Source organism: Pseudophryne corroboree, chromosome 3 (genome assembly GCF_028390025.1).
Source record: "Pseudophryne corroboree isolate aPseCor3 chromosome 3, aPseCor3.hap2, whole genome shotgun sequence".
NCBI classification, from domain to species: domain Eukaryota; kingdom Metazoa; phylum Chordata; class Amphibia; order Anura; family Myobatrachidae; genus Pseudophryne; species Pseudophryne corroboree.
Genome location: NC_086446.1, coordinates 651,759,863 through 651,772,612, shown reverse-complemented (window position 1 = coordinate 651,772,612; position 12,750 = coordinate 651,759,863).

Genomic DNA, 12,750 nt, shown 5'->3' with positions numbered 1-12,750 from the left:
ACTGCTAATAAGATGGCCTTAAGGCCAACAGCTATTTCTGGTATGTGGCAGCATAGTGGTTATGTAGTGTGCCAGTTAACTGCACACCAAGTCAGTGACTAGCAGTGGGTATAGAAACTGCCATTTTTTGCCAGAGACTTCTTTTTCTCCCATTCTGTCTACAGTATTTGTGGAAATATGAATGATTTCACCCACTGAAAGCTTGGCTGTTGTTGGTGTGGCACCCTGGAAAAGGGTGTGTGTCCTGGAAAAGGGTGTGTGTCCCTTTAAACTTTACTTACAGATTTGCAGCAGAAAGGAAGTGCTGGCGCAGGAGGAGTTCAGTGTGAGCTCTGGGTCTGGATACTGGTGGATAATTGGGCAGAGCAGTCTGGGAGCAGTGGAGCCTTGTCAAAAGAAGTAGAAGTGGAGAGAAGTGAATGGACATGCTGGACACATGCTGAGTGAGAAGCAGAGCGGGAGCTGAGATTGGATGCCAAACTCAGGGTCATAGTGGGTGGTAAGTGCAGTACTGTAGAGTAGAAGCAGCGGGGTGCTACTGAAGGGTCAAGAGCTGGATGAGTGAGCGTGAGACCACCATGACTAGACTAGTGAAAGGTGTGGATGCCGCTGGCATCTTGTAACAGTGAGGAGCCATTGAAATTGGTCTAGCAAGTGAATACCTCTGTCCTGAAGTTCTGAGCAAGTACATTGAGACAGATTGTGACCCAAGCCACGGGCAGACCAGACACCCAGCCTAAGTATCCAAGTTGTCATAAACTGTGCAGTGTACATGGGGGGTAATTCCAAGTTGATCGCAGCAGGAAACTTTTAGCAGTTGGGCAAAACCATGTGCACTGCAGGGGAGGCAGATTTAACATGTGCAGAGAGAGATAGATTTGGGTGCGGTCAGTTCAATCTGCAATCTAAATTGCAGTGTAAAAATAAAGCAGCCAGTATTTACCCTGCACAGAAACAAAATAACCCACCCAAATCTAACTCTCTCTGCAAATGTTATATCTGCCCCCCCTGCAGTGCACATGGTTTTGCCCAACTGCTAAACAATTTCCTGCTGCGATCAACATGGAATTACCCCCATGGTGTGGATAGCATAGCATCATACCCACAAGTTATTTCCTGATTAGGGGGCAGTTAAGGCAACCATTCCCCTGCTTTTGCACTTTTTGCACCCATTACATTGCCACAAAAGACTGAGCTGTTGATACAAGCGCAAGTCAGATATTTAATCTGGAAAATACTGAGTTATTTGAGCAAGTGAAAGTAAGATCACTTACCTGAAAGAGACTGAGTTTATTTAACCAAGAGACTGACTGTCACGACCCGATCCCTCATGGTCTCAGCTTGAGAACCGAGAGGAGGGGTTACTAGTTGTGAAGGCAGCAACAGACGAGGAGGACGTATGTAGGGCTTCTTCATGTGCTAGCTAACCCCGGAAGTTGACAAGACCTGACCAGTGGCACGGAGTCTAAGCTGCCATTGGTTTTCACCAGTGACCCCTTCCCCAGGGGATTTGAGCTTTGTGGCACCCGGTAAGCATGTCGCAGCACTCTGGTGAGCTATCTGGTAGTTAGAAGAAGTACAACAGATGACACTTGTAATTAGTTGATGCTGGAGATCTCTGAAGATTACCAATAGCACTCGGAACTGAAAGCGCTTGAAGACAATTGATGTTTATTTGATGTTGGTGATCTCTGGTGATAGCCGACAGTACTGGAAACACGTAGAAGGATCAATGTTTAATCGATAGTGAGCAACACTGGAGATAGCTGATAGCACACAGCCCTTGAAACACGTGGAAGGACCGATGTTCAGTCGATGGTGAGCAACACTGAAGATAGCTGATAGCACACAGAACTGGATACACATTGAAGGACTTAAAATAAACTGGTAAACTCTGCAGAGTGATGAGAAACACTGGGAATATAGAGTAGCACTGGAGATCCAAATGAGAACGTAGCACAGAGCCTGAGAACAGCTAACAGCAACATGCAGTCACTGAAAGAAGTTGTTCAGGCCCCTTTCTGTTCCCAGGGACCTGCTTTATACCTTTAGTTAGGCTGCCATTGGTGGAAGAAGTCAGCTGAGAGCAATCATGATTTCCGTTGGTGAAAAGTCCAGTCAGCTGACCAGCCAATGTGGCTGCTCCCATAACCTGAGGGAATTAAATGCATTTGAGATTGATTGGAGCTGCTTTCTTGGAAGTTGGACCCGCCACAAGATACCCACATGTACTAGAAGTTGAGTGGTGAATATTGTTTTGGGACATGGAGATGTTCGGTAATCCCATACCGCTCCTTCATCAAGTAAGATTTCTTGCTTAAGGCCCCAATGAGGTATAAATCCTTCTCTGTATGTGGGTACAGGGAATTGCTGTTGCTGGGGGAGGAGTACACACACAGCAGGCATAACCAGGGGGGCGGTGCTGACAATAGGGGGAGGCCCCCCTTGTATTTAGTGCCCTGGGCCCTCGAAGGCTTAAACCGGCCCTGCTACTGTGTATCATAATGTTAATAAGGGGCACTACTACAGTATGTTGTGTAATATAAATCAAGGGCACTATATGCGGTGTAATGTGAATAAGATTATGCTACTGTATGGCGTAATTTGAAATGGTGGTACTATTGTGTGACCACGTACAGTCCTTGTGAGACCATACCCCTTTTTTGGCACATGCCCAGTGTCGGACTGGAGCATATAGGGCCCGCCGGGGGAATGCAGTGGTAGGGGCTCATGTTAGAGGTGTGGCCAGTAAGCAGAGGGGATGTGGCCTGCCACCTCATTGGTTTGACTAACCATTAGAGAGTGCAACGTCTGGGCCCCTTCATAAATATATACAATAATTCAGCTGCTGCATGCATGATAATGTACCAGATTAATAACAGATTAATAACAGCAATGCACTGTAGAAAATACACCATAGTCCAGTATAAGGTAACATATGTATAATGTATAACTCAAGTGCACAGTCTGGAACCTGATCCCTAGAGGAAGGAGTGGGCCCCCAGGCAGTAGTGCCCACCGGTGGTTTCCCCTGTACCCCTGTGGGCCAGTCCAAGCCTGCACGTGCCTTAGGCGCTTAGTAAAGTGTGGGAGTGCAAATTTATAGTTTGCAGGAGGTTGCCAAACACCCTAGCACTGGCCCTGGTCTGATGGTTTATGAGTAGATGTGCATTATTAATACACTATGGCCTGTATTCAATAAGTGTCAGAAGCTGCCGTCTTGTCAGAAAGACGGCAGTTTCTGACAGATTTAGGTCGGAATGGGTTCCGACCTATTCATTAGGTTTTAGCCCCATTTCTGACAATGTCAATCAAACTTTAAAAAAAAGTTGGATTGGCAGTGTTGGAAACGGGCCAAACCTGCCGGGTTTGGCAGTGGCACTGAATACTGACCTGTCGGATATACCCCTATATAGAAAAAAGTATTTATTTGTAATCCAATGGTGTCTTTTTTTCTAAATATTTTTCAATAGAAATCTTAATTTGTTATTAAAGCTTCATCTGTTTCAGCACAGATTGACAGAAGAATGAATTCAACCGGATTGGCCTTGGATGTTTAGCCAATCTCAACCACCATGTGACTGTGGATGACAGAAGCCTCCTTGGTAATTCCTGATATATCTGCACTTGTAACCACAAATGGTATGTGTACAATACACTTGCATCACTGGGGTTGGTGTCTGCAATGCCACCCCCTGGTGTATGATGTTTTGGAGGCGTGACTGCATTTCATGCTCCCCGTTTTTGTCACACTGGGAGCTTGCCCAGCTCTGTAGGAGTTGCTGGACAGCCCATATCGTACCCAGCACAGTGTGGATGATCCACATCATTCATTACTGCTATCACAGATGCTCAGTGACCACAAAATAGCAGAGCAGCATGGATGGTTTCACCCAGTGCCATCTGCACCCTTGCGCCACCCAGTGATGCCACTGACACATTACATTGCCACAGAGAGGAATACATGTTTGCAGTAAGAAATTTAGAATGCAATCAAATCGATAACACAGCATCCAAACCTCCCCCAAAAAACTGTGATACAAAAGCAAATACATTCAGATTCAAGCATGAATGTAATGTGAAAGGTTGCATAGAATGTAATGGTTTTGATTTTTACTTGCAGGCACATGCTTTAAAAATGCAAGCTAGCCACAATGTTTAAAAAACCATACTTGCCTACCCTCCCTCATTCTGCAGGAGACTCCCTGAAATAGCAGCAATCTCCCTGACTCCCTGAATAGAACAGCAATCTCCCTGATTGCACCTTACCCCCATTATGCAGCTGTTACATTCTTGAGGGGAAAAAAAAAAAATCACAGATACATACAGTCAAATGGGAACATCAGTGCCATTTCCCTGCATTGGTTATAAGGCACACTGGAGCAGATGTATTAAGCCTGGAGAAGTGATAAAGCAGTGATAAGTGCAAGGTGATAACACACCAGCCAATCAGCTCCAATATGTAAATTGGCAGTTAAGAGCTGATTGGCTGGTACGTTATCACATTGCACTTATCGCTGCTTTATCACTTCTCCAGGCTTAGTACATCTGCCCCAATGATCCCTATGGCTACATACATCTTAAATAAAGTTTCTCGTGGCCACTTACTGTACATGGAACCTCTTGTAAAGCACAATACACAAAAAAACCTGCAAAATATACCGTATATACTCGAGTATAAGCCGACTTTTTCAGCACTTTTTTTTGTGCTGAAAAAGCCACCTCGGCTTATACTCGAGTCAGTGCAGGCAGAGGCAGAGCAGTGTGAAGGAGGGACATGGAGCGCACAGCGCGCGGCGCTCCTGTGTCCCTCCTGCATCTCCGGCGGCAGCAGCGGCGGTTCTATTACAGGAAATACCCGTTCGTGACCTCTGATCACGAACCGGCACTTCCTATAATAGACCCGCCGCGGCCGCCGAAGATGCAGGAGGGACACAGGAGAGCCGCGCACGCTGTGTGCTTCGTGTCCCTCCAGAAGACAGCGCGGGATCGACGGAGGGGTAAGTAACAGCACTGTGGGGCATACCTGGCACTTGGGGAGGGAACGTATCTGGCAGCACTGTGGGGGCATATCTGGCAGCACTGTGGGGGCATATCTGGCAGCACTGTGGGGGCATAACTGGCAGCACTGTGGGGGCATATCTGGCAGCACTGTGGGGGCATATCTGGCAGCACTGTGGGGGCATAACTGGCAGCACTGTGGGGGCATATCTGGCAGCACTGTGGGGGCATATCTGGCAGCACTGTGGGGGCATATCTGGCAGCACTGTGGGGGCATATCTGGCAGCACTGTGGGGGCATAACTGGCAGCACTGTGGGGGCATAACTGGCAGCACTGTGGGGGCATATCTGGCAGCACTGTGGGGGCATATCTGGCAGCACTGTGGGGGCATATCTGGCAGCACTGTGGGGGCATATCTGGCAGCACTGTGGGGGCATATCTGGCAGCACTGTGGGGGCATATCTGGCAGCACTGTGGGGGCATATCTGGCAGCACTGTGGGGGCATATCTGGCAGCACTGTGGGGGCATATCTGGCAGCACTGTGGGGGCATAACTGGCAGCACTGTGGGGGCATATCTGGCAGCACTGTGGGAGCATATCTGGCACTATGAGGGCATATCTGGCACTGAGGGCTGTGTACGGCTAGAGCTGCATTTCCCACCCTAGGCTTATACTCGAGTCAATAAGTTTTCCCAGGTTTTTGTGGTAGAATTAGGTGCCTCGGCTTATATTCGGGTCGACTTATACTCGAGTATATACGGTAAGTATCTTATCTTCAAAAAGTAGATCTGACTAACTTTGGGGATCATTTACATTTGGATGTAAGTCATCTCCCTGAAATGCTTTTTCAAAAGTAGGCAAGTATGATTTAAACACTGATAAGTAAAGGTCCTAGAGCCAGTTTGCATTGCTTACATTCAGAGAATAATTTGAACAGGGACTACCACTCATAATAATGTTACTGTTTTGTAACCTCAAAATTGCTGAATTCTCCACCCGTATTCTGGGTTTCCATGTGCATAAATTCTGTGATGGAAGTTTTACAGTAATGCCTTCCTGATACAATTTGTATGTTTACAAGACAGTACTAAGCTCACTTTCCCAAGGACACGACTGACTGACACTGAGATTCAACCAAGGATCAAGAGCTTCAAAAGCAATGAAAATGTCACAGAGTCACATCTTATCTTCAATAAATATACTTTCATTATTTACAACTTATATATACCCATTAATCTCATGTTAACACATAATATTTTGACAGGAACAGAGGGGGTAATTCAGAGTTGATCACAGCAGCAAATTTGTTAGCAGTTGGGCAAAACCATGGGGGTCATTCCGAGTTGATCGTAGCAGTGTTAAATTTAGCACAGCTACGATCATATTCCCAGACATGCGGGGGGACTCCCAGCACAGGGCTAGTCCGCCCCACAGGTCAGTCCACCACCCCTCCGCACAAGTACAAAAGCATCGCAAAGCGGCGATGCTTTTGTACCTGAAGAGTAACTCCCGGCCAGTGCAGCTCCTGCGGCTGGCTGGGAGTTACTTGTCGCTGCGCCGGGTCGCAGCGGCTGTGTGTGACATCACGCAGCTGCTGCGGCCTTCCCCCCGCATTGTCCAACCACTCCTGCGTTGGCCGGACTGCACCCTCCCGCCCAGCGACTGCCTCTGCTTGTCAATCAGGCAGAGGCGACCGCTAGGTAACGATGACCTTTGGCCATCTGGCATGCGCCGGCGCACTGGGGCGCCGGCACATGAGCAGTTCCGACGTGAACGCTGCACTGCGAACAACTGCAGCGTGCGATTGGGTCGGAATGACCACCCATGTGCACTTCAGGTGTGGCAGATATAACATTTGCAGAGAGAGTTAGATTTGGGTGGGTTATTTTGTTTCTGTGCAGGGTAAATACTGGCTGCTTTATTTTTACACTGCAATTTAGATTTCAGTTTAAACACACCCCACCCAAATCTAACTCTCTCTGCACATGTTATATCTGCCCCCCCCTGCAGTGCACATGGGGGTCATTCCGAGTTGCTCGCTCGCTAGCAGTTTTTAGCAGCCGTGCAAACGCTAAGCCACAGCCCCCTGGGAGTGTATTTCAGCTTAGCAGAAGTGCGAATGAAAGGATCGCAGAGCGCCTACAAAAAGAAAAAAGTGCAGTTTCAGAGTAGCTCCAGACCTACTCCTAGCTTGCGATCACTTCAGACTGTTCAGTTCCGGATTTAACGTCACAAACATGCCCTGCATTCAGCCAGCCACGCCTGCGTTTTTCCTGGCACGCCTGCGTTTTTTCAAACACTCCCTCAAAGCGGTCAGTTGACACCCAGAAACGCCCTTTTACTGTCAATCACTCTGCGGCTGGCATTGCGACTGAAAAGCGTCGCTAGACCTTGTGTAAAAATACATTGGCCATTGTGAAAGTATGTCGCGTTGTGTTTCCATGTCTAATCAGCAGGGGAAGACCCAGTAATTGGTAACAAAAGAATCTACAACATTTTTATCAAATATCTATCATATTATGCAGCAATAATGTTCAAGATTTTCTTAAAGCAATATAGTACTTCCATGTAGGGTTAAAAACTTATCCTACCCAGGGGTAATTTGCTTGAGCCAAGTGACTGCTTTGGGCTGCCATTTTTCTGTGGTTCTGTGGTTTGTCTCACAGCCCTTGCTGAGAACCAGACTTGTGTGATGAGATTGCTGCTTCTGATTGGTCCTCCAGGTAACCTTCCTCTTCTACATCCTTTTTTATCTTGACAAATATTTAGTCTCACACACACACACACACACACACACACACACACACACACACACACACACACACACACACACACACACACGCACATACAATTACATTAAAATCATAATACAGAATCAGTGATTTACATAAATTCGATATTTACATAAATCTCTGATGTTTAATGACCTGCACATGCACAGGAGCCGCACTGTGCATGCACAGATCTGATACTGCAACTTCGGCTGCAGTGTTCCAAATGCCGCAGAATGATTGACATGCTCCTAGCATATGGGGGAGGTGATGGGGAGTGTTTCATAAAATGGGGTAGTGTTATCCCCATTTACAGTGACTGCATCATTGGACAGTCACAGAGGCCTGCAGTGGGCGTATTTTTGCTGAAGATGCCTTCTGCAGTTTTTGTATAATTTCGCACAGCCTCTGTGTACAAAGATGATGTCATTCGTGTCCACCTCTGAATCAGTTCTACACAGATTTACAGTAAGTATAAATAAAATTGATGGGAATGGGAAGTGTTAAGCGGTAATGTGAAGAGGCGTCTCAACCGAACAGCTGCCTTTAGATATCTGTTGGGCATCTTTCTTATTGGATCGCAACTTTGGCTGTGACTGCAATAGTGGCCTCACTTGCCACCTCAGCTTCTACTTATAGAATTGTGGAGCTAGTAGAGTAAGTAGAAACTGCTGGCTAGTGGTCTTGAGGAGAGTCGTGGGTGTCCTAGCAGTGGATGACCCAAAGGCACGAATAGAGACTAAAGGTAGATAACTTTATTAAACTGGAATGGAATCTAATTTTAGTTGGCAATTTGGACTGCCTTGATTGCAGTGACGTGTGGTGGGGTGAGGCAGAGCCTTTCCTGTCATATTAACAAATTTCACCAGAGCTTTGACTGTGTAAAGGATAGGAAAAATACTAAGAATATGTTAGAAATATCTTCTTTGTATTATTGTAATCATTTTTATAGTTAAAACTCTGGAGTAAAAAGTCTATGGCAGGTGAGGCAGTACCTCACCTGTCTATCTTTTCCACACATCTCAGATCAAATCTCACCAAATTTCCAGGAGTTTATACTACTGCACCTGTGCATTATGCCCGAATGAACCCTTTGGCTCATATTTTGTATGTAAATCTGTCTGTGACTAGCCAGCGCCTCCTGAGCAATTTACCTCACCGCATGTCCCTGTTTGATTGTTGTGACGTGTCCTTATGTTTAGCAGGTAATCAGACCAGATTGGAAGAACTAGCAAGGCATCCTGTTGCCACAGGGAATCTTCACTCCTATGAGTTGGTATGATTAGAATGGGAATAGAATTGGAAAAGCTAATAAAGGCAAGTGTAGGCATTGGTTGAGGCTCTTTAATCTGGTTCTCTTTTGTTACATATTGCATTTTTTCTACCGTGAGAGAGTGGATGGCTGGCATTACTTTCTTCTCTAATTTATTTGTATGTTATGAATGGACAAAGAGTTTTGGTATTGCATGAGTTCTTATAAGTTGGGCAAGAGCTGGTAGATACAGTACAAAGCTTGAGGAACTACATTGGCGCTTCTGTGGATATGAGCTGAGCCTTAAGTGACACTTAGGTATCTCTAGTGGAACCAAATAAATAGATTGTGTAGGTAGTGTCACGTGTTTGGAGCTTATCCACTATAAAAGCAATCCAATAAATCCAATAAAAGCAGGAAAGATATAAAATGGTAAAATGCAGATTTCATTAAAAAAATAAGAACAAACTAGGATATATTGTAGACAATAATATAGAGAATAATAGAGATGGCACTCTTTCATTAGCATAAAGTCTATGACATACGCTGGAGAAAAGTCAAAATACTACCAAGGATGATGTATTGGAGCCGCAGGTGTAAATGTGCAGAGAAAGCAGGTTCTCCCTGCACATGGCTCCAAAGCTTGAACCGAAAGGTTTCCCCGGATAGTCGGGGGTATTCTTCTTTGTAGTAATCACAGGTGAAGCATCGCAGTGAAATATCATATATATATATATATATATATATATATATGTATTTTCACACCATTCGCCGGCACTCGGTTCGCCCACTGGAACAGAGGGGGTAATTCAGAGTTGATCACAGCAGCAAATTTGTTAGCAGTTGGGCAAAACCATGGGGGTCATTCCGAGTTGATCGTAGCAGTGTTAAATTTAGCACAGCTACGATCATATTCCCAGACATGCGGGGGGACTCCCAGCACAGGGCTAGTCCGCCCCACAGGTCAGTCCACCACCCCTCCGCACAAGTACAAAAGCATCGCAAAGCGGCGATGCTTTTGTACCTGAAGAGTAACTCCCGGCCAGTGCAGCTCCTGCGGCTGGCTGGGAGTTACTTGTCGCTGCGCCGGGTCGCAGCGGCTGTGTGTGACATCACGCAGCTGCTGCGGCCTTCCCCCCGCATTGTCCAACCACTCCTGCGTTGGCCGGACTGCACCCTCCCGCCCAGCGACTGCCTCTGCTTGTCAATCAGGCAGAGGCGACCGCTAGGTAACGATGACCTTTGGCCATCTGGCATGCGCCGGCGCACTGGGGCGCCGGCACATGAGCAGTTCCGACGTGAACGCTGCACTGCGAACAACTGCAGCGTGCGATTGGGTCGGAATGACCACCCATGTGCACTTCAGGTGTGGCAGATATAACATTTGCAGAGAGAGTTAGATTTGGGTGGGTTATTTTGTTTCTGTGCAGGGTAAATACTGGCTGCTTTATTTTTACACTGCAATTTAGATTTCAGTTTAAACACACCCCACCCAAATCTAACTCTCTCTGCACATGTTATATCTGCCCCCCCCTGCAGTGCACATGGGGGTCATTCCGAGTTGCTCGCTCGCTAGCAGTTTTTAGCAGCCGTGCAAACGCTAAGCCACAGCCCCCTGGGAGTGTATTTCAGCTTAGCAGAAGTGCGAATGAAAGGATCGCAGAGCGCCTACAAAAAGAAAAAAGTGCAGTTTCAGAGTAGCTCCAGACCTACTCCTAGCTTGCGATCACTTCAGACTGTTCAGTTCCGGATTTAACGTCACAAACATGCCCTGCATTCAGCCAGCCACGCCTGCGTTTTTCCTGGCACGCCTGCGTTTTTTCAAACACTCCCTCAAAGCGGTCAGTTGACACCCAGAAACGCCCTTTTACTGTCAATCACTCTGCGGCTGGCATTGCGACTGAAAAGCGTCGCTAGACCTTGTGTAAAAATACATTGGCCATTGTGAAAGTATGTCGCGTTGTGTTTCCATGTCTAATCAGCAGGGGAAGACCCAGTAATTGGTAACAAAAGAATCTACAACATTTTTATCAAATATCTATCATATTATGCAGCAATAATGTTCAAGATTTTCTTAAAGCAATATAGTACTTCCATGTAGGGTTAAAAACTTATCCTACCCAGGGGTAATTTGCTTGAGCCAAGTGACTGCTTTGGGCTGCCATTTTTCTGTGGTTCTGTGGTTTGTCTCACAGCCCTTGCTGAGAACCAGACTTGTGTGATGAGATTGCTGCTTCTGATTGGTCCTCCAGGTAACCTTCCTCTTCTACATCCTTTTTTATCTTGACAAATATTTAGTCTCACACACACACACACACACACACACACACACACACACACACACACACACACACACACGCACATACAATTACATTAAAATCATAATACAGAATCAGTGATTTACATAAATTCGATATTTACATAAATCTCTGATGTTTAATGACCTGCACATGCACAGGAGCCGCACTGTGCATGCACAGATCTGATACTGCAACTTCGGCTGCAGTGTTCCAAATGCCGCAGAATGATTGACATGCTCCTAGCATATGGGGGAGGTGATGGGGAGTGTTTCATAAAATGGGGTAGTGTTATCCCCATTTACAGTGACTGCATCATTGGACAGTCACAGAGGCCTGCAGTGGGCGTATTTTTGCTGAAGATGCCTTCTGCAGTTTTTGTATAATTTCGCACAGCCTCTGTGTACAAAGATGATGTCATTCGTGTCCACCTCTGAATCAGTTCTACACAGATTTACAGTAAGTATAAATAAAATTGATGGGAATGGGAAGTGTTAAGCGGTAATGTGAAGAGGCGTCTCAACCGAACAGCTGCCTTTAGATATCTGTTGGGCATCTTTCTTATTGGATCGCAACTTTGGCTGTGACTGCAATAGTGGCCTCACTTGCCACCTCAGCTTCTACTTATAGAATTGTGGAGCTAGTAGAGTAAGTAGAAACTGCTGGCTAGTGGTCTTGAGGAGAGTCGTGGGTGTCCTAGCAGTGGATGACCCAAAGGCACGAATAGAGACTAAAGGTAGATAACTTTATTAAACTGGAATGGAATCTAATTTTAGTTGGCAATTTGGACTGCCTTGATTGCAGTGACGTGTGGTGGGGTGAGGCAGAGCCTTTCCTGTCATATTAACAAATTTCACCAGAGCTTTGACTGTGTAAAGGATAGGAAAAATACTAAGAATATGTTAGAAATATCTTCTTTGTATTATTGTAATCATTTTTATAGTTAAAACTCTGGAGTAAAAAGTCTATGGCAGGTGAGGCAGTACCTCACCTGTCTATCTTTTCCACACATCTCAGATCAAATCTCACCAAATTTCCAGGAGTTTATACTACTGCACCTGTGCATTATGCCCGAATGAACCCTTTGGCTCATATTTTGTATGTAAATCTGTCTGTGACTAGCCAGCGCCTCCTGAGCAATTTACCTCACCGCATGTCCCTGTTTGATTGTTGTGACGTGTCCTTATGTTTAGCAGGTAATCAGACCAGATTGGAAGAACTAGCAAGGCATCCTGTTGCCACAGGGAATCTTCACTCCTATGAGTTGGTATGATTAGAATGGGAATAGAATTGGAAAAGCTAATAAAGGCAAGTGTAGGCATTGGTTGAGGCTCTTTAATCTGGTTCTCTTTTGTTACATATTGCATTTTTTCTACCGTGAGAGAGTGGATGGCTGGCATTACTTTCTTCTCTAATTTATTTGTATG